The 26,847-nt window shown below is 33.4% G+C and overlaps 1 protein-coding gene across 1 annotated transcript in view; it reads right to left on the reverse strand.

Annotated features, from left to right (window-relative positions):
* Positions 1–14,779, reverse strand: part of LOC136827016 (lachesin-like) — a 115,292-nt gene extending 100,513 nt beyond the window's left edge. The window contains exon 1 of the mRNA XM_067084699.1: positions 14,371–14,779. The gene's annotated coding sequence lies outside the window, so the exon portion shown is untranslated. The remainder of the gene's footprint in view (positions 1–14,370) is intronic.
* Between the last annotated feature and the right edge of the window lie 12,068 nt (positions 14,780–26,847).

The raw sequence follows: 26,847 nt of genomic DNA on the forward strand, positions 1-26,847 counted from the left end.
CTTCTGGCAACGATATAGGACAGGCCACTACCGTGCCGTGGTTAAAGTTTTGTGGGCCGCGGCTCATACAGCATTATACCAAGACCACCGGAAGATAGATCTGTTTTCGGTGACCTTGATTATACGCAGTAGCGGCTGTACAGAGAACTCGACTGCGCCGAAGAAACTTAGGCGCATTTGTTGCTTTTTTTTAATGAAAATTAATGACTGTGGAATTCTCAGTATGATCTCAGGACCTCCGAATTTGAAGAACAGTGACACATTAATTCGTCACACGAATTCGTCTGTCGGAATGCCATGCTCCTTAAGTCCCGGTGGAAAAGGTTTTTGCTTTGAATATTCTCTTTTTAATAAATCGTTCCAGCAACAATTTCAAGGTCATGAGAGCTCCGACGTTCACCTTATGGAATGTATAATTTAGGCCAAAGGCCAAGCGTTGGGACCTTTGAGGTCATTCAGCGCTGAAAGGAAAACTGAGAGTAGAAAGGTTTGAAAGGTGTTAACAGGAGGAAAACCTCGCAGTCGCACTGTGAAGCAATTGTTAGGAGAAGGCTGAGGGAAGTAAGATGGAAGAAAGAAAATGTGAAAGGAGGTACAGTAAAAGGAATGGAAGGGGTTGCAGCTAGGGACCGAAGGGACGCTACAGAGAACCTAAAGCAGTGCCTACAGTGCACTGCGTGAGGTGTACTGACGGCACTTTCTCCTCTTTTCAAGGGTATTGAGGAACGTTGTGCCTGATCAGTACTTCTTAAAATGGTGACCTATGAATTCCGGGTGCAATTGGTAAATATAACTCCCCTGGAGCGAGTGAAGTACGTCATGGTTATCGCTTTTGGTATTTGTGGAATTGTGAACCATTGATAGAAGCAAGTACGTTGTAGGTGTGTCAGTAAGAAACAGGGGTGTTTAATAGACTTTCTACCTTCTTTGAATTCCAGGTGACCTTGTATTTTTGTGGTTGATATTAAAATACCATGCATTTATGGACGGCTGACCCATGGAATCCAGATGTCGGTGCTCCGTAGAGGGTGGTGGGTTTACCGCAGTCAGTGCACCTCATGCTGTGCACTGTAGGCATTACTTAAGGTTCTTTGCAGCGTCCCTTCGGCCCCTAGCTGCAACCCCTTTCATTCTTCTTACTTAACCTCCATTCATATTTCATAGTGCAATTGCGAGGTTTTCCTTCTGTTACACCTTTCAAACGTTTATACTCTCCTTTTCTCTTTCACGAATTCAAACGCTTGGTTTTTATATTTTATATTCCATTCCATTCCATTCCAGAAGTCGGTGGGAAATATCACCTGGAAATATCTTACGGTCTAGTGGCTGTTATTATTGGCACGGTAGTAAGATAAGAAAGTCTTTATGGACTGTCAATCAACTGTAAACTATAGATAAAAAGGTAGCATATATCTACATTGGCAGATTAATGTTACGCCTGTGTAATACCCTGGCTAGCATACTTCCATAATCTCAAGATGCTGTTGGCATATGTCTTTCGTAACCCAGTCGTAACGGCATCACGTGCCTGGTATTAGGAAGGAATGTGTGTAAGGAATACTGATCTGTGAATTCCAGATGCTGTTTGCTAGCATATCCCGCGTTTGAGTCGAGTGAAGGCTGTTATATTATTGGCATAAACTGTGGTTCCTGGTAACCAGTTGGGTCTTAGCCAGGTAAAATAAGTCTAATTCTTCGGGCCAGCCCTAAGAGCTGTTAATCAGCTATAAAACTAGGTATACTTAACTTAACTTTATATACCCGTGCGATCGAGCAGGTAGTGTGAAGGGCATGGTTAGTCAACCCAAGCCTAGGCTCTCTTCTTCCCCTTCTTCTTTCGACCTTATTCATCCCACTGTGTAGCAGGGTCGGCTGCCCGAGTCAACTTTCTCCGTCTATTTCTATTTCTCTCATCCTCCTCTCCCAGTCCCACCTCTCCCATAGTTCCTCATTGGGAGGTTGGGTATCGTTCTCAGCTAACACTTTGCTGGTCCCGTGTTTGATTCTCCGACTGGCCAATGAAGAATTAGGGGAATTTATTTCTGGTGATAGAAATTCATTTCTCGTCATAATGTGGTTCGGATTCCACAATAAACTGTAGGTCCCGTTGCTAGGTAACCAGTTGGGTCTTAGCCACATAAAATAAATCTAATCCTTTGGGTCAGCCCTAGGAGAGCTGTTAATCAGCTCAGTGGTCTGGTTAAACTAAGGTATAGTTAATTTTTCCACCTCTCCCATAGCCCTCCTCACCACATCCATCCATCTGATCTACTGATGCCCCACACTCCTCCCCCCCTCCCCATCACTGGCATGTTCTTAGCTCTCTTGATTGGTTCCACCTCCTCTCTTCTTATTGTAAACCAAGGCTAGGCTCTGGTCCTAGACAATAAGCGGTTACCATTAGTCACTGATGATTACTCTCCTTCTGTTGGAGCAGAAATGGAACAGGGAACGGGGGCGACGGCCCCATCCCTTAGCAAATCGAAAGCTTAGAAGAGGAAAGGTATAATACTTACGAGAGCCACCAGCTCCTAAGAATTTAAAAAAATGATTACTGGGTAAATTCTCTACTAATTTAGATCGATCTTCAAGACAAATCACTCGAGTCTCAAATTATTTTGACCACGAATTAAAGTGCTGGAACCCTGCTGACGAATTTTAGCACTGTAAACGTAATGCAAATAAGTTATTAATTTATTAATTTCTTTTTTAATAAGTGAGTGGGATCTCTTCTTTCTGTATTTCCCTGTATCTCCTCTAACTTCTTCCTAATGAACACCTTAATATTCTTTTGAAGCTGGAATTTCAAGTCAGTGGCCCCTGTGGTGGGCTTGTTCCATATGAATAGGGTTCATCTTTTGAATAATAATAATAATAATAATAATAATAATAATAATAATAATAATAATAATAATAATAATAATAATAATAATAATAATAATAATAATAATAATAATAATAATAATAATAATAATAATAATAATGGAGAAGTAGTTTACGGGTAAGTTCTGGATAATTGTGCTGCCTTTATACTTTCAGGTATTCTTATAATTCCGAGTAATTGTGATTGTAAGGAAATGCCGAGTAGAGCAGTTTTGTGAAAATACAGAGAATTAGCAGGGAATGACGATCATTCAGGAATTGTGGGGGACAGAGAATTAGTAGGGAATGACGATCTTCAGAAATTGTGAGGAGCTAAGCTTTTAAAAATTCTGACGGTTGAGGAATTTCTAATTTGCAAAATTAATTCACAGTGTGAAATGAATCAAGGAAAAGGAATCATTGCTTGTTGGAAGCAAAAAAGAAAAAAAATGATATCGCGACTAAATTTTGGTATTTAGCTGTCGTACCACAGAGACGAAATTCTGGAGTAACTTTTTTATTTTATTATTATTATTATTATTATTATTATTATTATTATTATTATTATTATTATTATTATTATTATTATTATTATTATTATACAAATTTGAGTTCCTTCTTTTGGGGTTAGTATTTTTCCCCCTTTTTTTTTTACTTTTTCACCATTTTGAAACCCGATGCCAGTCTCCTTATTTTGGCGACTTTATTATTATTATTATTATTATTATTATTATTATTATTATTATTATTATTATTATTATTAGCGTTCCCTTCTTGTGGGGTTAAATATTTTCCATTTTTTTTACTTTTTCACCATTTTGAAACCTGATGAGAGTCCCCTTTTTTGGAGACTGTTATTATTATTATTATTATTATTATTATTATTATTATTATTATTATTATTATTATTATTATTATTATTATTATTCAAAATAACAGTTGTTTCCCTATCATCCATTTTCATGTGAGAATTGCTTGCTTATTATGAAAGAAGAATAGAAATAATTTTTAAAACTACCAGATACATAGCCCACCTTGATACAGATACGTGATTCGGACACGTAATTGTAATAGCCACAATGCCCTCTTTACTTCTTGAATCCTTCACACTTTTTGGAAACGCTTGTTACCAAAAAGCCTTAAATATAATGCAAGCACATGAAGCAATTCTGACGTCCTTAGGGGTGATTCGAACCAGCATCCGGAGTATTATTAGAAGGAGGTCACGTGGTCTAGTCGGCAACGTGAGCTCGTTTTGATACCCGGATGTGAGTTCGAATCCTGCTGCGAGCGCCGGAATTACTTCATAGCCTTGCATTTGGATCTAAGGCGCCTTAGTGATAGACGTGTCCCAAAAAGTGTGAAGAATTCTAGGAGTAAAGAGGACATTGTGGCCATTACAGTTACTTAGGTATCTGGTAAAAAAATGCCCAGTAGATATTGTATATATATATATATATATATATATATATATATATATATATATATATATATATATATATATATATATATATATATATATATATATATATATATATATATATGAGCCTCGATGGCTCATCGGTTACAGCAGCAGCTTCGGACTTCGTAGAGGTCTGTGGCGCGGGTTCAAACCCGCAGCCGACTGATCAGAGAGGCAGACATTTGCTATCCGTGTAGACATCCCGGGATTATATATGTAATCAACGGATAGGTTTGCTTAAAAAGCAAATGGATGTTACAGACTAAATACACACACAAAACAAATTTTACAACACCTTCTAAAAACATAACAAACATCTCACACGTCTCGAACTCTCGCCATACCCGCGCAATAACTTCTCGCTGCTGGGAAGAAAGGGCGTTGGGATTATACATGAAAACGTACCGGGGTCTAAGCGATGTCAGGCAGGGCAGCTGATCGAGACCACAGGTCTACCCCAAAGCCAAATCAAAAAGTCCTTCAAAGAAGGCATCGTGCTTACCCCATACAAAAATGGGAATAAAAGCACGTTAAAGAAGAAGAAGAAGAAGATATATATATATATATATATATATATATATATATATATATATATATATATATATATATATATATATATATATATATAAATATATTATATATATATATGTATATATATATATATATATATATATATATATATATATATATATATATATATATATATATATATATATATATATATATATATATATATACATGTATATGTGTGTGTGTGTTTGATTTTAAATCACGAAAAGGTAAAACTGTGATGATTATATGAACAAAGTTACAACCACGAAGGAAGTTCCTTAGTGGCTGTAATTGTTCATATATTTATATATATATATATATATATATATATATATATATATATATATATATATATATATATATATATATATATATATATATATATATATATATATATATATAATCAGTATACTGAATCTAATAGTCACTTTTTATCATATATATATATACAGTATATATATATATATATATATATATATATATATATATATATATATATATATATATATATATATATATATATAAATATATATATATAAATATATATATATATATATATATATATATATATATATATATATATTTATAAACTTTCTGTTCATTTTTTGCTGGTCGACGTTGGTTTAGATAATTCAGGTTAATGGATTTTGCAAGAGTTAATTATTAAACGATTGAAAGATGTTGCATATGAATTATCTACGTTAATTGCTTAGCAGATGGGCAGTTAATTACGGGAAGAAATTACTAGAATAATTTAATTTTAAAAGGAATTTTAAAAAAAATGAATGACCTTTTCAATCATTGACCCATAAAAAAATAAAAAATATAAGTAAAGTGACGTCATCCTGAGGAATGTTGGAATCAAGTTTTTTGAATCCAGTTTCTTAAAGAATACCGGCGTCTGCGACCATTACAGGCGCGACGCCAGGTAACTAATAAAATCAAAACGAACAGATATTGAGTAGGGAGGGGGCGTTATAGGTAGGAGGGTAGGTAATATGGAAAAAAAAATTAAATGCACCACGCTGTCAACTTCTTAGTTCCAGAGGTCTTTTATTCCTATCACCGCTAGACCGTGGAATGGCCAACCTGAGGATATCGTGCAATTAGAACCTCGAAAGTTCAAGCGAAAATGCAGTACAGTGCTACCCTAAAACAAGTCACCGTGTACTTTAATAATTTATTTGTATTTTTACCTATTTATTTATTAATATTGTAATTTATCTTTTTTTCATTTCTTTTCTTTTTACTGATGGCTTCTTTCTGTATTTCCTATTACCTTCTGTAATTTTTTTTTTAATGAACTCCATATTCTTTGGAAGCTTGAATTTCAATTAATGACTCCTGTAGGCTTGTTCCATATAAATAGCGTTAATCTTCTGATTAATAATAATAATAAATAATAATAATAATAATAATAAAATAATAATTTTAGTTTTCTTAATAATAATAATAATAATAATAACCCACAATTATTATTATTATTATTATTATTATTATTATTATTATTACTATTATTATTATTATAATCAATGTAACGAAACGAGAATATAATATTATGATTACTGTAACACACACCAACGCTAAACTAATAACTTCACCTACAAAATATTGTCATTGTTAAATTTAACAAGGTTTATTAACAACTTCACCTACAAAATACTGTCATTGCTAAATTTGACAAGATTTATTGACAACTTCACCTACAAAATACTTTCATTGTTAAATTTAACAAGATTTATTGACAATTTCACCTAAAAATACTGTTATTACTAAATTTAACAAGATTTATTGACAATTTCACCTACAAAATACTGTCATTGTTAAATTTAACAAGTTATTGACAACTTCACCTCAAAAATACTGTCATTGTTAAACTTAACAAGATTTATTGACAATTTCACCTACAAAATAGTGTTATTGCTAAATTTAACAAGGATTATTAACAACTTCACCTACAAAATACTGCCATTGTTAAATTTAACAAGATTTATTGACAACTTCACCTACAAAATACTGGCATTGTTAAATTTAACAAGGTTTATTGACAACATCACCTACAAAATAGTGTCATTGCTAAATTTAACAAGGTTTATTAACAACTTTTATAAAATACTGTCATTGCTAAATTTAACAAGGTTTATTAACTTCTACAAAATACTGCCATTGCTAAATTTAATAATGTTTATTGGCAATTTCAATACAAAACACTGTCATTGTTAAATTTAACAAGATTTATTGATAACGTCACCGACAAAATACTGTGATTACTAAATTTAAAACGGGTTACTATCAACTTCACTTACAAAATACTGTCATTGCTAAATTTAATATTGTCATTGTTAAATTTAACAAGGTTTATTGACAACATCACCTACAAAATAGTTTCAGTAGCTAAATTTAACAAGGATTATTAACAACATCACCTACAAAATACTGTCAGTTGCTAAATTTAACAAGGTTTATTGACAATTTCACCTGCAGAGCCAGCAAACACCTCGTCATTGTTAGAGTTAACAAGGCTCTATTTTTTCTGCAGCCTCACTTTTCAGGAATGCGACGAAGCGAAGAAATATTAAAAAATAAATACGGCAAATTAATTATGATTATCCTTACTCATCGTGGGAGGGCGAATTTAAAAAAAAAATGGAATAATTGAACGTCGACGTAAAACAGCGGCTATTTATATCAAGCGCTAAGCATTCGGTAAATGAAAGCTGGGTCGAGGTTAATTAGTCACAATGAAATGGTTTCAGGGAAACCGGGTTAATGTTGAATAGACTTCGCCCGACTTTTTTTTTTTTTATACTAATTTGATTTTTTTTATGGTAAGGGTTCGTTCGTTCGCGCGGGTTCGAAAAATGTCCCTCTCCGCGTTTTGTTTGTTTTCAAAGCGTGGAGAGGGAGCTGCTGCTGACGTCATCATCTCCGTGAAATGTCTGAAATTCCTGAATTTTCTGGAATTCCTGAAATTTCAGGAGTTTCAGTAAGTGGTCTGAACCGGATTTAGTTAGCTCGCTACAGACATCAGCGATATTCAGGTTTTTTTTTTTCCAGGGATGAAAATATTTGTGAAACAGAAGCTAGAAAAGATATCTTCTGAAATTTCTGAAATGTCTGAAATTTCAGTAAATGTTCCTTTCAGTAAATGCTCTGAAACGGATTTAGTCAACTCGCTACGGACATTAGCGATGTTCGATTTTTTCCAGGGATGAAAATATTTGCGAGACGGTTGAAAAAGATATCTGAAATTTCTGAAATGTCTGAAATTTCAGTAAATGGTCATTTCAGTAAATGCTCTGAACCGGATTTAGTAAACTTATTACAGACATCGGCTTTGTTCAGGTTTTTTTTCAGGGCTGAAAATATTTGCGAAACAGAAGTTGGAAAGGATATCTGAAATTTCTGAAATGTCTGAAATTTCAGGAAATGGTCGTCGTGGAATTGCAGGTCTGAAACGGATTTTGAAAATTCGCTGTAGACGAAGAAGTCTGAGTCATCAATGAGATTAAATTTTTTCAGGGCTGAAAATATTTTCGAAAAAGGAGCTGGACGAAATTTCTGCTGAAATTTCTGAAGTCAGTAAATGATATTTGACATTTCTGATATTTCAGTCCATAAATGATATCGGAAATTTCTGACATTTCATTCAGTAAACGATATCTGAAATTTCAGTCAGTGAATGATATCAGTAAATGATATTTGAAATGTCAGAAGTTTCTGAGGTCAGTAAATGATATCTGAAATTTAAGTCAGTATATGATATATGAAATTTCAGAAATCTCAGCCAATAAATTATTTCTGAAATTTCTGAAATTTTATTATTAAAGGATTTTTGAAATGTCTGAAATTTCAGTCAGTAAATGATATTTGAAATATCTGAAATTTCCGAAGTCAGTAAATGATATCTGAAATTTCAGTCAGTGTATGATATCTGAAATTTTTGAAATCTCAGTCAGTAAATTATATATGAAATTTCTGAAATTTCAGTAATAAATGATTTTTGAAATGTCTGAAATTTCTGTCAGTAAATGATATCTGAAATTTAAGTCAGTAAATGATATTTGAAATGTCTGAAATCTCTGAAGTCAGCAAATATCTGAAATTTCTGAAATTTTAGTCAGTATATGATATCTGAAATTTCTGAAATATCAGTCGTAAATTATATCCGAAATTTATGAAATTTCAGTAATAAATGATTTTTAAAAGATTTGAAATTTCATTCAGAAAATGACATATAGTTTTCTGAAATTTCAGTCAGTAAATGACATCAGAAAATTCTGAAATTCCAGTCAGTAAAGGACATCTGAAATTTCGGTCAGTAAATGATACCTGAAATTTCTGAAATTTTATTCAGTGAATGATTTCTGAAATTTCTGAAATTTTAGGCAGTAAATGATATCTGAAATGTCTGAAATTGCTGAAGCCAGTGGATGACACCTGAAACTTCTGAAATCACATTCAGTAAATGATATCTGATATTTCTGAAATTTCAGAGCTGTAATATCTGAAATTTCTCAAGTGAGCAAATGATATCTGAAATTTCTGAAGTGAGTAAATGATATCTGAAATGTCTTAAAATTTCTGAAGTAAGTAAATGTTATCTGAAATTTGTTAAACTTCAGTCCATAAATATCTGACAGTTCAGTCAGTAAATGCTATCTGAAGTTTCTGAAATTTCTGTCGGTAAATGATATCTGAGATTTTTGAAATTGTAGTAAGTATATTATATCTGAAATATCTGAAATTACAGCTAGTAAAATATTTCTGAAATTTCTGAACTTTCAGTAAGTAAATGTTAAATGAAAATTCTGAAATTTCAGTCAGTAAATGATAACGGAAATTTCTGTAATTTCAGCCAGTACATGAAATTTCTGAAATTTCAGTCGATAAATTATACCTGAAATTTCTGATATTAGTCAGTAAATGACATCTGAAGTTTCTGAAATTTCAGTCAGTAAATGATTTCTGGAATTTCAGTCGATAAATGATATCTGACATGTCTGAAATTCCAGCAAGTAAATGAAATATGAAATTTCTGAAATTTCAGTCAATAAATGATATCGACATGTCTGAAATTCCAGCAAGTAAATGAAATATGAAATTTCTGAAATTTCAGTCAGTAAACGAAATATGAAATTTCAATAGATAATCATCGCAGAATTCCAATTCGAAAACAGATTTAGATAATTCGCGACAGACGGAGGAGTCTGAAGTTACTTACGAAAATACTGACGAAACAGAATGGACGATTTAAAACTCGTAACTGGGTCACTGAAACTTGACGACACGCGCGTAAAAGAAGAAATTTAAAAAGACGAAATGTAAGAGACGAAATTTAAACTCTTGCTTGATTGCATTCATGCAGGGTCACGTAACATTTTTAATTCTCGGTCGAAGTGGAATGACAGCGATTTTTTTTTTTTTTTTTTGTAAAGTCAGCCAAAAGGCGATCACAAAGAATTTTCTATTATTGACGGTAGGTTGCATCCGGTTGCAATGGAATTCTGCAATCATGCAGTTTTGGCGTCTCATTAATTAATGTTTCATTTCATTATTTCAGTGGTTAGGTCAACGTATCCGTATTTTTAATTACACCTCTCAACATTTTCTATGCATATGATATTTTAATTTCACATTTCAATAATTCATACTTAATATTTGAATTTCAATTATAAGTATTTTAATTATATGAATCACCGTTCGCATGCCCCACCTCAGTAATTATACTAAAATACATGTCAAAATTTAAAATTAATATATCAGTATTTTAATGGTAAATACACGCATTTTAATTCTTGCGTACCAGCATTGTAATATTATCAATATTCCAGTTACACATCTCAATATTTAAATTTCGATTTGCGTGATATACAATAGTTTTAAAAGTATTTTAATTTCGCTCTTCATGAATTTTGCTTTAGTTATCAGTATTGCAATTTTACATCTCGGCAAGCTAAATTTGCATTTTTGTATTTTAATATCCCATCGTTGTATTTGAATTTTGCAAGTCAGTTATTAAGTCTTACATCTCTGTGTTATTTTCACATCGCTAATAATTAAATACTGGTTTAATAATTGTCTATTACTCATTATCTTAATATCGGAACCTCATCAAGACATTGTAATTTCACGGCGAATATATTCATCGATTCCGTAATTAGGATAGCAAATACAATCGCAATTTTTGCCTTTAAAAAAACGCCATTTCCATTTAGCTGTGTCAAGGTGAAATGAATAATTTATGAATGAATGCAATAATTTATGAATGAGTGCTATTTATTCATGAGTAAATGCGGAAGTGTTTATACCAGAACAGGTTCATTATTTGATGTTGTTGCAGGGTTTTTTTTGTTGCGCATGTTGCCAATTTTTTTTCCAAAGTTATTTTCCGAAAAAGTTATTTAGTCACGTGTATCAAACGTTGCTTTGTTTTTTTGGATTAAAGTAGCGAGTACCTTTTCCAGAAGTTGAAGCAATATTAGATTTATTTTGTAATATTTTGGAAGTTATTTGTCGGTATTTTATGGTTGCGTTTATATATACAATATATATAAATTATATATATATATATATATATATATATATATATATATATATATATATATATATATATATATATATATAAATTGTGGCATTTGTTCTTATATTGGCCGTAAGGAGCATACGAAAGGTTGTAACTTGAGCTGCCTAAAAATGAGTAACGGTTTGTTTCATTGTAATAATTTAGCGTCAACTTCCTCCTCTCCTGCTTTCTATCATCTTAATCCCTAGTCGGGGTCGCTCTTCTCATCGTAATCCTTAGTCGGGGTCGCTGTTTTTAATGAGCCGCTTCAAACTTTTCTGTCGTTTAGGGCTCATTCCATAATTGCATCTGGCAGAAGTTTTAAGGACGGAAATGCTCTCCCCAATTCCACCCTCCCTATTTATCCTGGCTAGGGACAGGCACATAGTTGGGCTGCCTTGCTCCCTAGTGGCTAAGTTTAATGTGAATTATAATGTGAATGTTGTGGGTGAATATAACAAGAATGTTGCGAATGAATATAATGAGAATATTGCGGATGAATATAATGGAATATAACGAGGATATTGCGGATGAATATAATGATATATAATGAGAATATTGAGGATGGATATAATGGAATATAATGAGAATATTACGGATAAATATAATAGAATATAATGAGAATATTGAGGATAATATAATGGAATATAATGAGAATATTGCGGATGAATATAATGGAATATAATGAGAATATTGCGGATGAATATAATGGAATACAATGAGAATATTGCGGATGAATATAATGGAATATGAGAATATTGCGGAGGGATATAATGGAATATAATGAGAATATTACCGATGCATCAAGTGGAATATAATGAGAATATTGAGGATTAGTATAATGGAATATAATAAGAATATTGCGGGTGAATAGAAAGGGAATACAATGAAAATGTCGAGGATGAATGGAATGGAATATGACAATATTGCGGATGAATATAATGGGATATAATGAAAAAAGTGCCAGCGATTCATTATATCTGAGATAACTTCACAGGTTCTGAAATCACGGAAACTAGTTATTACAAAGCAATATAGGAACGATTTTCGTATTGAAAACTCAGCGAAAACAACGTAAACTCAAAAGAGTGTTTTTTAAAAAAAATCCAAAATCTAGCAGCGACAACAAACAAACAAACATGAAAGAATAAAACAGATAAAAACAAACAGGTAATAATCTCCCGATTTCCCTTTCCTGGACTTTCCCCTCCTAGAGGGGAGATATTGAGAGAGAGAGAGAGAGAGCGGGGGGGGCCAAATCTCTCAAACTTCTCTCTCTCTCTCTCTCTCTCTCTCTCTCTCTCTGTTGCCGGACGCTCTTTCTACTTAAAGAGAGAATCAGTAAATACGACGAAATATAATAGAAAATCTCTCTCTCTCTCTCTCTCTCTCTCTCTCTCTCTGTTGGCGGACGCTCATTCTACTGAAAGTGAGAATCAGTTAATAAATACGACAGACTGTGATAGAAAATATCTCTCTCTCTCTCTCTCTCTCTCTCTCTCTCTCTCTCTCTCTCTCTCTCTCTCTCTCTCCCCGGCGCATCTTTCTCCCCTCGCCAGCGGAAGTTGAGGTCCCCGGAACACGTGCGCCCTCAGCATCGGTCGGCTCTGCTGAGGGGAAAGCCGACGAGAGAGAGAGAGAGAGAGAGAGAGAGAGAGAGAGAGAGAGAGAGAGAGAGAGAGAGAGAGATAGGGGACCCGAGGGGAAACCTCCTTGCCGACTGAGCGACAGGTGGGGAAGTTGACGACATAATTATTCTTTTTTTTTTTACATTTTTTTTCTTCCCCTCATTCTGTTGTTTGGGATTTTTATCGATTATTTTTTTATTGTGTAATTATTATTTATTTTTTTTTTTGGAGATGCGTCATGTTCCATGTCACTGAGGGAATGGTATTCTTGGTAGCCTTATTTTTCTTTCATATTTATCTATCTTTATTGTTGCATTTGTTAGTAATCATAATAACAAGGCCATGCTATAATTTAGAATCGCGAAAGCCGTTCAGTTGTTGATTGTACAGACAAATTAAGCATTGTTTTAAGATTGTATTTTATCTAACTGCCTTTAGCTTTGTGTACAGAAACTCACCGAGACTTAAAGATATATATACTTTTATATGTGGGGAAAAATACCGACTGACTTTCAATTTTTTTCTTTTCATTTTGACCTAAATTTTTTTATGAACTGTTGGATATCATAAAGGATAATATCTATTCTCAGTTCTTAAGTATTAAAACCAGTTCTTGAAGTTTTACTAGTGATTTTCATTGCGTACTGATGAAAGACCGTAAATACGATTCACTACTGCTTTGTAAGAATAATTATGTCCAGTTTTCCTATAAAAACGCTGTGTATCAGAAGGACTTCTAGATTAATGCTTGATAGTAAATATCTTCGATTTATGGCAGTTCACTATCATTCAAATTTATCATTTATCCTTTACTGAAATACTTAATTTAACGATTCGATCTTTACTGAAATAATTAACTTAACGATTCTGTCATGTCGTATTCTGATAGAATCATGAATTTAGACAGGCTATTAATTTCCAAGGAAATACTGACAGAATCATCCTATGCTGCCTCGTTCATGCTAGCTTCGAGACTGAACTACTGTAAGTTTGCAATATAGCCACGTTCGTATCATTTTCTCTCTTGTTTCTTAAACTTGTAGTTTCCTAGTTTTGTAAAAGGTGTCCTACTTAATACTTATTCTTTAGAGACACTAATGCTTGTTCTTTTAGAGCGAATGTTTAAGATGCTTGCTCTCTGAAAATTGCGTTATATTCTATATCTTTCAATCCATTTTAGCAAGATCTTTTACACCCCGAATCCCAACGTTATAGTTAGATAATATATGAAAATTATTTATGCAGCATTAATTAATAAATTAAAAACTGTCGAATAATTGTGAACTTATCAAGAAACTTACCTTTTCAATTGTCTCTCATGGGTAATTTCAGCCTGTTTTTCTAAAGAAGAGACTTTCGAGACAAGTTTAGCTCAGTTTTCTTGAGCATTTGCAGTTTTTTCTCGCTGTTTCCGTAAATTCCTACTCAGAGTATCTGGCCTATTCCAGCTAAGGGGCCCTGGAACAGATTCCAGTCACAGACCTGGAAAATATTCCAGTTTATGTGAACTAGCCAGGCAAAGAACTGAAATCTGTTGGAATCACATCAACTTATCCATCGCGTTCCGGCAGTATGTGGCGGGCGGTCGACTGGAATAGCATTCCTAATCCAATTCCCGAAAGCTGGAAGTGAGACGGGTTTGCGAGAGGCACTCGGCGAGGCAGCGGTGCCACACTATCATCGCAACTGCTGGGGGGCGACTGCCAGCCTCCAAGCGTCCACGCCTCTCCCTTCTAAAGCCTCTAAGCTCCGCCCCCTCCGGCTCCTCCCACAGGCATTTCCAGCAGGAGGCCACGCCCACCCCAAGGCATATATATTTTTTTTTATTCACTTCACAACTCTTGCACTGATTCAAAACTGCAAGTAAATACTGAGTGCAAGTTGGCGATGCGATGCATTTTTTTTTATTTTATTTTTTTGGGGGGTTCCAGAAATACAATTCCTGCCCGGATCCGAATTAGTTTCGGCATCAAAGATTCCTTTCCCCCCTCCCCCCCTCAAAAATTATCTCTTGGATGTTTAATTAGTGCATTAGACAAGGAATTAGCATCCTAATTTGAAAATTAGATTTTGCCTTCGCTCCCTTAGTTTTGACGTGGTGTGATTTTCCTGTTTTCATTGTCGTTTTCTTTGGCGATGTCTGCAACATTCATTTGAATATCATATTGCAATGCGTTGCAGTTAGAATGCATTGTAGAGGTAATTATAATTTATCAATACATTGTATTAAACACTCTATTATCATATATATATATATAGATATAGATATAGAATTATGATACCCATGATGCCCTCTTGACTTTTGGGAAGCTTCACACTTTTTGGGTACGCTTGTCACTGCAAAGCCTAAGATCAAATTGCAAGAATATGAAGCAATTCTGACGTCCGTAGAAAGATTCGAACCTGCATCCGGTGTATCAGAACAAGATCGCGAAACCGACCTGCTACCGTATTTAGTAACGTCAGCATATTTGTCCCTAATATTTTCATAGTTGATGTTTCCTAAAAAATCTTTTTTTCATAAAAAAATAAGGATATATCTCTTGTGGATCTTATATTTATTGTCTGTTTATGAAAAACAAATGATTTTAAATACTATTTGGATTCTATGACTCCTTAGAATTAGGTTCAAAGATTTCGCAAATTTCGCTACTAGAAAAACTCACCCATCCGAATTCCAAGGTAGTTCAGGATAATGTAATTCTATTAGTTTTCTGTAAAAGAAAACTATTGAGATGGCTTTGCCTGTCCGTCTGCGCTTTTTTCTGTCTGCACATTTTCTGTCCGCCGTCAGATCTTAAAAACTCCTGAGGCTAGAGGGCTGCAAATTGGTATGTTGATCATCCACCCTTCAATCATCAAACATACCAAATTGCAGCCCTGTAGCCTCAGTAGTTTTGATTTTTTTTAAGGTTAAATTTAGCCATAATTGTACTTTTGGCACCGGTATAGGTACCGGCATCACAGGCCACCACCGGACCGTGGCTGAGTTTCATGGGCCGTGGCTGTACAGAAAACTCGATTGCACCGAAGGAGCTTCGGCGCATTTTTTATTTATTTATTTTTTTTTTTGGTTATTTCGGATGAGTTAATGCATTAAATTTTTAGTAAGAAAAGTGATAGGTTCTAGAATTTTATCTAGCATTCGTTCTTTTAGTGATTGTCAGTTATTACTGACGTGGGGCGACTTATGTAAATTTCCCACTCGCGGAAAACACAGCAAAATGGATTAGAAAAAGTATTATAAACTCACACACATACACACTATATAAAATGTATATATATATGTGTATATATATATATATATATATATATATATATATATATATATATATATATATATATATATATATATATATATATATATATATACTGACAGGACCTCATTGAAACTGGATGGTATCTATCGGAGATATTTATTCAAAGAAAGCTACAAAGCTTTCCAGGACCAACAGACCTCATTGTCAAGTATTCGACGGATACTTGACAAGGAGGACTGTTTGTCCTGGAAAGCTTGTAACTTTTATTGAATAAATATTTCCGATAGATACCATCCAGTTTCAGTGAGGTCCTGTCAGTAATTGCATGAATGTAATTATATATATGTATATATATGTATGTATGTATATATATTTTATATATATGTAAATGCGGACGCGCCCGTGTTTATGTGTTGTGTGTGTGTGTGTATGTGTATGTGCACGTGTTTTGTGTTTGTAGGAAACGTATTAGATTGCACATAATAATAATAATAATAATAATAATAATAATAATAATAATAATAATAATAATAATAATAATAGTGAATAAATCTCATTTAAGCTCATATACACCTACAACATCTCTTTACTGCCTGATTTCTTAAAGAGCACTCAACGACATTTAGAAGTCTCCAAAACTTTTTGCATTCATTTTATAAAAAAAAACAAGAGAAGTCTCAAACTTTTTCCAGTCGTTTCGTAAAAGGAATCTAACGTCGTGTAAAACGATCCTACTGCAAATTATCATCCATTATCCCCCATTAACCGACTGTGCCAAACCATTAGCTAAACCACTATTACCATTACACGCTTTTGGGTGACTCATCCGAATTTCTTCTCTCGTGGAAAACAGGAGAGAGGTGGATTTTAAAAATTTAATTTTTCTGTTTATTTTATCTCGCATTCTTCGGGCCTGGGCTACGTCAAGGCAGAAGTTTTCCAACCCCAACCCCCCTCTGTATTTAAAAAAATTTAAACCCCCTCTGAAATTGAAAAAAATATATTTTTTAAAAAACCATCGGTATTTAAAAAAAAAGATTTTTTAAAAAACCCCTCAATATTTAAAAAAAAAATATTTAAAACACCTCTGTATTAAAAAAGATTTTTTAAAAATCCCCTCCGTATTTAAAAAAATATTCTTTTATATCCCTCTGTATTAAAAAAAAGTTACAAACCCCCTTTGTATTTAAACAAATATTTTTTTTTCAAAAACCCCCTCTTTAATTTTTTTTTTTATACATAGGGGTTTGGGTTTGCTTCAGACTCCTGCCCTGATGTAGCCCAGACCCGAATAATGTGAGATAAAATAAACGGAAAATTGACTAGTGGAGATGTGAGGTCTTCAGTCACATGAAGGTTAGAAGCGGTACCATGAGATACTGAGTAATTCGTCTCACTTTTTGGCAGTGTCGAATATGCATTTTTATGATTTTTTATCTGCATCGACGCTCATTTTATCATTGACTTCCTCTTCACACATCCTGGATGGTCAGAGAGACAGATGGACTTGATAATTTGCTGAAACAAGAAGTTAATGACAAAGTCACCGTCGGTGCAGATAACTCAAAAAAAAAAAAAAAAAAAAAATGCATATTCGACAGTTTTCCAAAAAAGGGAATAATTCTTTTAATGTGTATAGTAGGCAGTCGGTAAATCTGGACTTGCTTGACAATTCATTTAAAGAACACTTTCCCGGTGCCTAATTACTTGTTTGCTATAGTTGGGCTGGGAATTAGTCTCCGCATTTATTGTAAATGCCTAATTCATTGCTACTATGGGTGGGACTGAGAATTAGGCTCGGCATTTATTCTAAATGCCTAATTACTTGTTTGCTATAGTTGGGCTGAGAATTAGTCTCCGCATTTATTGTAAACACCTAATTCTAATTCGTTTCTGCTATGGATGGGCCTGAGAATTAGTCTCGGCATTTACTGTAAATGCCAACTTCGTTGCTGCTTTAGGTGGGGCTGAGAATTAGTCTCGGCATTTACTGTAAATGGCTAATTCGTTGCTGTTGTGGGTGGGGCTGAGAATTAGCCTCGGCATTTACTCTCTAATTGCCTAATTCGTTGCTGCTTGGTTGGGGCTGAGAATTGGCATTAACTGTAAATTCTTAATTCGTTTATGGGATGGTTGGGTCTGTGAATTAGTCTTGGCATTTACTGTAATTCGTTGCTGCTAAGGATGCGCCTGAGAATTAGTCTCTGAATTTATTGTAAAGGCCTGATTCGTCGGTGCAGTGGTTGGCGGTGAGAATTGGTCTCAGCATTTACTGTAAATGCCTAATTCGTTGCCGCTATGGTTGAGGTTGAGAATAAGTCTCGGCATTTATTGAAAAGGCCTAAATCGTTGCTGTTAGAGTTGGGGTTGAGAATTAGTCTCGAAATTTATTGTAAATTCTTAATTCGTTTCTGGTGTGGTTGGAATTGAGAATTAGTCTTGGCATTTACTGTAATTGCCCTTATTCGCTTCTTCTGTGCATGGTATTTAGGCGACCACTTAAAACATTAATCCAGGAGGTTTTTATTATTATTATTATTATTATTATTATTATTATTATTATTATTATTATTATTATTATTATTATTATTATTATTATTTGGAATGCGTCCTTGCTTTATGGCAGTGTCATCGAAAACATTTGCTTTTTCAAAGGAATTTTACTTTTACGGAGTTTTCTGCATTTTTCTACTTCTCATTAGCGGTAAGATAGTATAATTAATTTACAAAGGATATGGAAAAATATTCTGCGTTCGCTGAAAAATATTGTGCTTTCGTTGAAAAATATTCTGCTTTCGTTGAAAAATATTCTGCTTTCTTTAACAAATATTCTGCTTCTGTTGAAAAATAGTCTGCTTTCGTTGAAAAGTATTCTGCTTTCGTTGAAAAATATTCTGCTTTCGTTGAAAAGTATTCTGCTTTCGTTGAAAAATAGTCGGCTTTCGTTGAGAAATATTCTGGTTTCGTTGAAAAATATTCTGAATTCTTTGACAAATATTCTGCTTTCGTTGAAAAATAGTCTGCTCTCGTTGAAAAATATTCTGCTTTCGTTGAAAAATAGTCTGCTTTCATTGACAAATATTCTGCTTTCGTTAACAAATATTCTGCTTTCTTTGAAAAATATTCTGTTTTCGTTGTTTATTTTTTCTCAAGCGTTTCGACGCATGCGCAGACGGTCATGCGAACAACGAACGCAGAATATCTCTTCATGTTCTTTGGAAAGTTGTTATACAATCCATCTGTTGAGGAGAAGAATATGATAAGAAAATATTAAAGACTGTATAGGCTGAATGCCATTGAAACAACTATTATTATTATTATTATTATTATTATTATTATTATTATTATTATTATTATTATTATTATTATTATTATCGAGGCTTCTAGAGGACAGAAAACTCACACGTAAAAAGGAAAACCAAAGATAAAAGGGATTCATGTAATGAACAAAAGTAAAAAAAAAATACACGATGATTTAGTAAACAGAGAAAAATAAATGAAAAATTAATAACGGAATTAACTTGGATACAAACATGTGAAAAATGCGCGGACGTTTCTTCGGCGCAGTCGAGTTTTCTATACAGTTTATGATCAAAGCCGCCGAAAGTAGATCTATCTTTCGGTGGTCTCAGTATAATGCTGTATGAGCCGCGGCCCATGAAACTCTCAGCCAGCCGTGGTGGCCTGTGTTGTTACGTTGCCAGAAGCACGATCATGGCTAAATTTAACCTTAAATAAAATAAAAACTACTGAGACTAGAGGGCTGCAATTTGGTATGTTTGATGACTGGAGGGTGGATGATCAACATATCAATTTGCAGCCTTCTAGCCGCAGTAGCTTTTAAGATCTGAGGGCGGACAGAAAAAGTGCGGACGGACAGGCAAAGCCGGCACAGCAGTTTTCTTTTACAGGAAACTAAAAATTAACGGAAAACAAAACCAAAGCAGAGAGGTAGATAATATAGATTCCAAAAGAGATATCTCTCTTTTGATCTCTTATGATGGTTCGCCATCTCTCAAGAAGGGAGACTTCTGGTCTTTGTGGAAGAGTTTTCCAGTCCAGCCTTTATAGCATCTGATACAGGCGCTGAAATGGTCTCAGATGCAGGATGACAGGAATCTGACGGTGTTTCTTCTCAGCTCTGTGTGTGAGTTTCATGATACGTTGCAGGTTGGTGCATATGTGTGTGTGTGTGTGTGTATAATATAGCTATCTATCTGTCTGTCTATCTGTGTATCCATATATATGTATATATGTGTATTTATATATGTGTAGACATATATATTTATATATACATATATATATATATATATATATATATATATATATATATATATATATATATATATATATATATATATATATATATATATATATATATATATATATATATATATATATGTACGTAATTTAGTGAACATTCAAATGTATTTCATATAATATTTCCAATCATATGAGAGCATAATTTTCTTCCGTATTTATGAAGGAATGAATTTCCAAAACCTGCCATTTAGGACACACACATATATATATATACAGTATATATATATATATATATATATATATATATATATATATATATATATATATATATATATATATATATATATATATATATATATATATATTATAAAACATCAGTGGTCGCGACGCTAATTTTCACAGCTCAGGGAAAGCCGATATTGTCAACTGGTACCGACAGCTGAAAAACTAAGTGAAACTGTCATAGCCTCCGCATTGAATATTAACATACAAATCACTACGAACAGAGAGAGAGAGAGAGAGAGAGAGAGAGAGAGAGAGAGAGAGAGAGAGAGAGCGCTGTGTCGCTTGGTGTGCTTCAATGGCCAAGTCGTGGGCATACCAAAATGGCCGCCCTTACAATGCAGTGTTTACTGAAGGATTTCAGGGAAAATTAAGAGAGAGAGAGAGAGAGAGAGAGAGAGAGAGAGAGAGAGAGAGAGAGAGAGAGTCATTTTATCTTCTGCAGTGTGAGACGCACCACTGGTTCCTTTGTCCGATTTTATTCCAAGTAAACAAGTAAATACATACATACATTCATACATACATACTTGAATACAAAGGCCCATGAGTTTCCAATGTAAGGGGTTCAGTTATGTGCGATTTGTTTTTTTTTGTGAATTTTTAAGGGGGTTTATTCTCTTAATCTTAAATTTAGATACATGAATTGATTTCTAAAAATTATATACACTCTGTTTATGTTTAGATACATGAATTGATTTCTAAAAAAATTATATATAGGCTACTCACTGTTTATGTGTAGGTACATGAATTGATTTCTAAAAATTATATATACTCGCAGTTTGTGGTTAGATACATGAATTGATTTCAAAAAATTATATACACTCACTGTTTGTGTTTAGATACATGAATTGATTTCAAAAAATTATATACACTCACTGTTTATGTGTAGATACACGAATTGATTTCTAAAAATTATATGTTTATGCTTAGAAGCATGGATTGATTTCTAAAAATTATATATACTCCCTGTTTACGTTTAGATACATGAATTGATTTCTGGAAATTATATGCACTCGCTCTTTATGTTTAGATACATAAATTGATTTCTAAAAATTATGTACGCTCACTGTTTATGTTTAGATACATAAATTGATTTCTAAAAATTATGTACGCTCACTGTTGATGTTTAGGTACATAGATTGATTTCTAGAAATTATGTACACTCATTGTTTGTGGTTAGATACATGAATTGATTTCTAAAAATTATGTACGCTCACTGTTTATGTTTAGATACATGAATTGATTTCTAAAAATTATGTACGCTCACTGTTTATGTTTAGATACATGAATTGATTTCTAAAAATTATGTACGCTCACTGTTTATGTTTAGATACATAAATTGATTTCTAAAAATTATGTACGCTCACTGTTGATGTTTAGGTACATAGATTGATTTCTAGAAAATTATGTTTACACTCATTGTTTGTGGTTAGATACATGAATTGATTTCTAAAAATTATGTACGCTCACTGTTTATGTGTAGATACATAAATTGATTTCTAGAAATTATATACACTCACTGTTTGTGGTTAGATACATGAATTGATTGCTAAAAATTATGTACGCTCACTGTTTATGTTTAGATACATGAATTGATTTCTAAAAATTATGTACGCTCACTGTTTATGTGTAGATACATAAATTGATTTCTAGAAATTATATACACTCACTGTTTGTGGTTAGATACATGAATTGATTGCTAAAAATTATGTACGCTCACTGTTTATGTTTAGATACATAAATTGATTTCTAGAAATTATATACGCTCACTGTTTATGTTTAGATACATGAATTGATTTCTAAACACATATCCGCTCACTGTTTACGAATACGTGTAGCCTATTTTCGTGTTTATTTCATCTAATCAATGTGTCATTTCCTGCGTCCACTGAAGGAATCATTCACAAGACAAATGTTGGCCATAGCGTACAATCCATTCCCTCCCCCCCGAAAAAAAATAATTATGACTATGTTGATTATATTCGAGTTTTATTGAATTGAATTGAATATAGAGTTTAGGCCAAAGGCCAAGCACTGGGACCTATGAGGTCATTCAGCGCTGAAACGGAAATTGACGGTAAAAGGTCTGAAAGGTGTAACAGGAGGAAAACCTCGCAGTTGCACTGTGAATCAATTGTTAGGAGAAGGTGGAAAGTAAGATGGAAGAAAGAGAGTATGAAAGGAGGTATAGTAAAAGGAACGAAATGGGTTGCGGCTAGGGGCCGAAGGCACGCTGCAATGAACCGTAAGTAGTGTCTACAGTGCACCGTATGAGGTACGCTGACGGCATTACCCGCCTACGTCGTTCAAAAAGAGGTTGATTCTTGAAGTAATTAAAATTGCTGCAATTAACATAGAATATCCCTTAAAAATAATTAGGTCTCATTCTCAAAGAGGCTGGTGGGGTTTGTACTTTATTTTTCGTATCTACCCCAGAACCAGTAATACAATTGAAAAAAAAAGTGAGGTTGGAAAAGCAATAGGATATACACACATTCAAAAAAGCCTTGTAAATATATTACTCGCTTAAGCTATTATCCTGATTATAGTTAGAACTATGTTTTTATAATTAGAGATATATAATTATATATCTCGTAGATTGGGAAAACAAGTATAATTAAGATTGTTTAGCAAATTCCAGAAAAAAACAGATGTTTTGGCAAGAGCAGAACGCATACTAGGCGAGTTTGAGTCGTACTTTGTCACATGCGACAAATATACAAAATTCGATTATATTTTATTTGTTTTTGATAAACTGTTTGTGATCTTCTGAATAATATTTTTTTTCAATGAAAGGTTCAAAATCGAATGTTTAATCAAATTACGATGCAATACTCTGGTTTTGTGTGCGTAAATATATATATAAAAAACTTTTGGTCTTATATTCGTTTAGTTTATAATAGAATTAGCTCAAATTGCATTACGTTAATCAAACTTACTTAGGGGAAGGACGAAAACTTTTGACAGTTACGAGCAAACAAAAGACGGTGTTTCACATTTTACTGAAGCACAATACACCAAAATTATCTTAGCGAAGGAAAGGCTGTGTGCTTTGTAACCTTTTCTTTAGAAAATTAACCGCTGAATGATTGAATAACATCAAAGCGGACCGAATGGTCTGAGGTTTATCATTACGCTAAAGAAAACAAATTAAGGTATAGGATTTTTTTGGGGGGCATTATCTCTTGACAACTGTACATTTATTTGACGAATAAATAGAAATTTCAAAAGATACTTTATTGAAATAAATGCAAGAATGATTGCATGGAATGTAGATTCCCAAATGATGCATAAATTTAATATAAGTTCTTGGCATTTTGGTTGGTTTCATAATAATAATAATAATAATGATAATAATAATAATAATAATACATATGGCTTCTCCAGCATTTTTTTCATAATTTTATTTTATTCCGATAAATACATAAATTTGAATGAGTTTTGATTTTTAACATGCATGATCATTCATGTTTTGGCTTCAGCTAGTTTCTGTTCTTCTTATTGTTTCTGGTGTTTGTAAGAATATTAGTTTGTCCGGTCCATAAATATTCGCGTAAATACACACACACACACGCACAAACACACACGTACTCAGTGACGCACACACTGAGAGCTATAATGTCTGTGGCGATTTATTTTGACGTTTGAAAAATATGTATCCATTACTTAAGGTTCTTTGCAGCGTGCCCTCGGCCCCTAGCTGCAACCCCTTTCGTTCCTTTTACTGTACCTCCTTTCATATTCTCTTTCCTCCATCTTACTTTCCACCCTCTCTTAACGGTTGATTCACAGTGCAACTGCGAGGTTTTCCTCCTGTTACACCTTTCAGACCTTTTAATACCAATTTCCGTTTCAATGCTGAATGACCTCGTAGGTCCCAGTGCTTAGCCTTTGGCCTAAATTCTATATTCTACTGTATATTCTTATATAAGTCAGTGAACCGTTGGCTTGAATGAAGAATATCTACAGATACAAACAAACAAGCGTCGAATCATTACTTGCCGATGAATTAAATTGTATGTATAAAAGTCTCTGTATATCTAGATGCATACATATGTAATTGTCGCAATCAAACCTCCAGATTCACTTGTATGCGGTTGCAACACTCGCCTGATTCATCGTTATGACGTCACTAGTCTCTGTCCCAAAAAAGTGGCCCTGGGAACTGTGGCTGAATTTTTTTTTTTTTTTTTGTGAAGTTTGTGCGTATTATTTTAGTATTTTAGGCGTTGTTGTTGTAAATGAAGTTGCTTGTACGTTTGCTATTGTGTCTTCGATTGAAAATTTAAAAGTCACTAAATAAATGCTTCCAAGTCTTCAGCTTCTAACGATGCTTTGTTGCAGGTCAAACTACGCAGCCGTTCAGCTGCATTATATATATATATATATATATATATATATATATATATATATATATATATATATATATATATATATATATATATATATATATATATATATATATATATATATATATATATATATAATAAATATTTATATATACACAACCATTACGGAAATATTTAGCCTACTCATGGTTATACGACATCATAGCATGATTATTTACATCACGTTCGACTCATATGGTAGATTCATAACATATTTCTAGTTTCATTCAGATACCGTTCACCTTATCTTTTCATTTTGCGATCTCCACTGGTTCCTCTGTCAAAATTTCTGGAATTTCCTTTCAGTCTCTCTCAATTTTCTAATTTCTTTCCTCTCTCTCTCTCTTTCCAATTCCATTTATTTTTCTGTAGTTCAGTTTAGTGCCTTCCCTCCCAATTGCTCCTAAATCTCTCTCTCTCTCTCTCTCTCTCTCTCTCTCTCTCTCTCTCTCTCTCTCTCTCTCTCTCTCTCTCATCCACATTATTTTTCTGTTTTTGTTGCGATTCTCTAGTTCAGTTCTGTGCAGTCTTTCTCAATTCCAATTGAGATGTTGTTTTCTCTCTCTCTCTCTCTCTCTCTCTCTCTCTCTCTCTCTCTCAATCTGACACAAATTTATTTTTTCTGTTTTTTGCGATTCTTTAATTCACTTCTATGCTTGCTATCTCCATTCCAGTTCAGATATTTGTCCCCTCTCTCTCTCTCTCTCTCTCTCTCTCTCTCTCTCTCTCTCTCTCTCTCTCTCTCATCCACACTAATTTTTTTGTTGTGTGACGATTCTTTAATTTAGTTCTATGCTTGCTATCTCAATTCCAGTTCAGATATTTGTCCTCTCTCTCTCTCTCTCTCTCTCTCTCTCTCTCTCTCTCTCTCTCTCTCTCTCTCTCTCTCTCGTCACACACTTATTTTTTTGTTGTGTGCCGATTCTTTAATTTAGTTCTATGCTTTCTATCTCAATTCTAGTTCAGATATTTGTCCCCTCAGATCTCTCTCTCTCTCTCTCTCTCTCTCTCTCTCTCTCTCTCTCTCTCTCTCTCTCTCTCTCTCTCACTTTTCCCTCCTCTTTCCGATCCAACTCTGTACCCTTAGGTATGACAGTTTAATTAACCGAACACGCAAGGTAATTTAACATTCCAGTCTCTGCTCGCAGGTGAAACTGACGTTGTTTGTTACGATCTTCATGGAAACTGGATCCGCTGATATATATATATGTATATACATATATCCATAGGATTGTGTGCCAGGTTCCAGGGTTCCAGGACTGGAAGGGGTGCGTTCTTTTCCACGCGTTTCCTGGAATCCATTTTGCGCCGGTTTTCTGGGTTACGAATTCGGAGTAGAAGTCAGTTTATGTATGTGCTTGTGTACATATATATATATATATATATATATATATATATATATATATATATATATATATATATATATATATATATATTGTTACCAAATGTGTATATATAATTGTACTTGTTTTTTATTATCAATGGGATTATATATTCACTTTTAACGAGATTGTATATTTATAATTAATGAAATTATTATATATATATATATATATATATATATATATATATATATATATATATA

This window comes from Macrobrachium rosenbergii, chromosome 41, assembly GCF_040412425.1.
Source record: "Macrobrachium rosenbergii isolate ZJJX-2024 chromosome 41, ASM4041242v1, whole genome shotgun sequence".
Classification (NCBI taxonomy): domain Eukaryota; kingdom Metazoa; phylum Arthropoda; class Malacostraca; order Decapoda; family Palaemonidae; genus Macrobrachium; species Macrobrachium rosenbergii.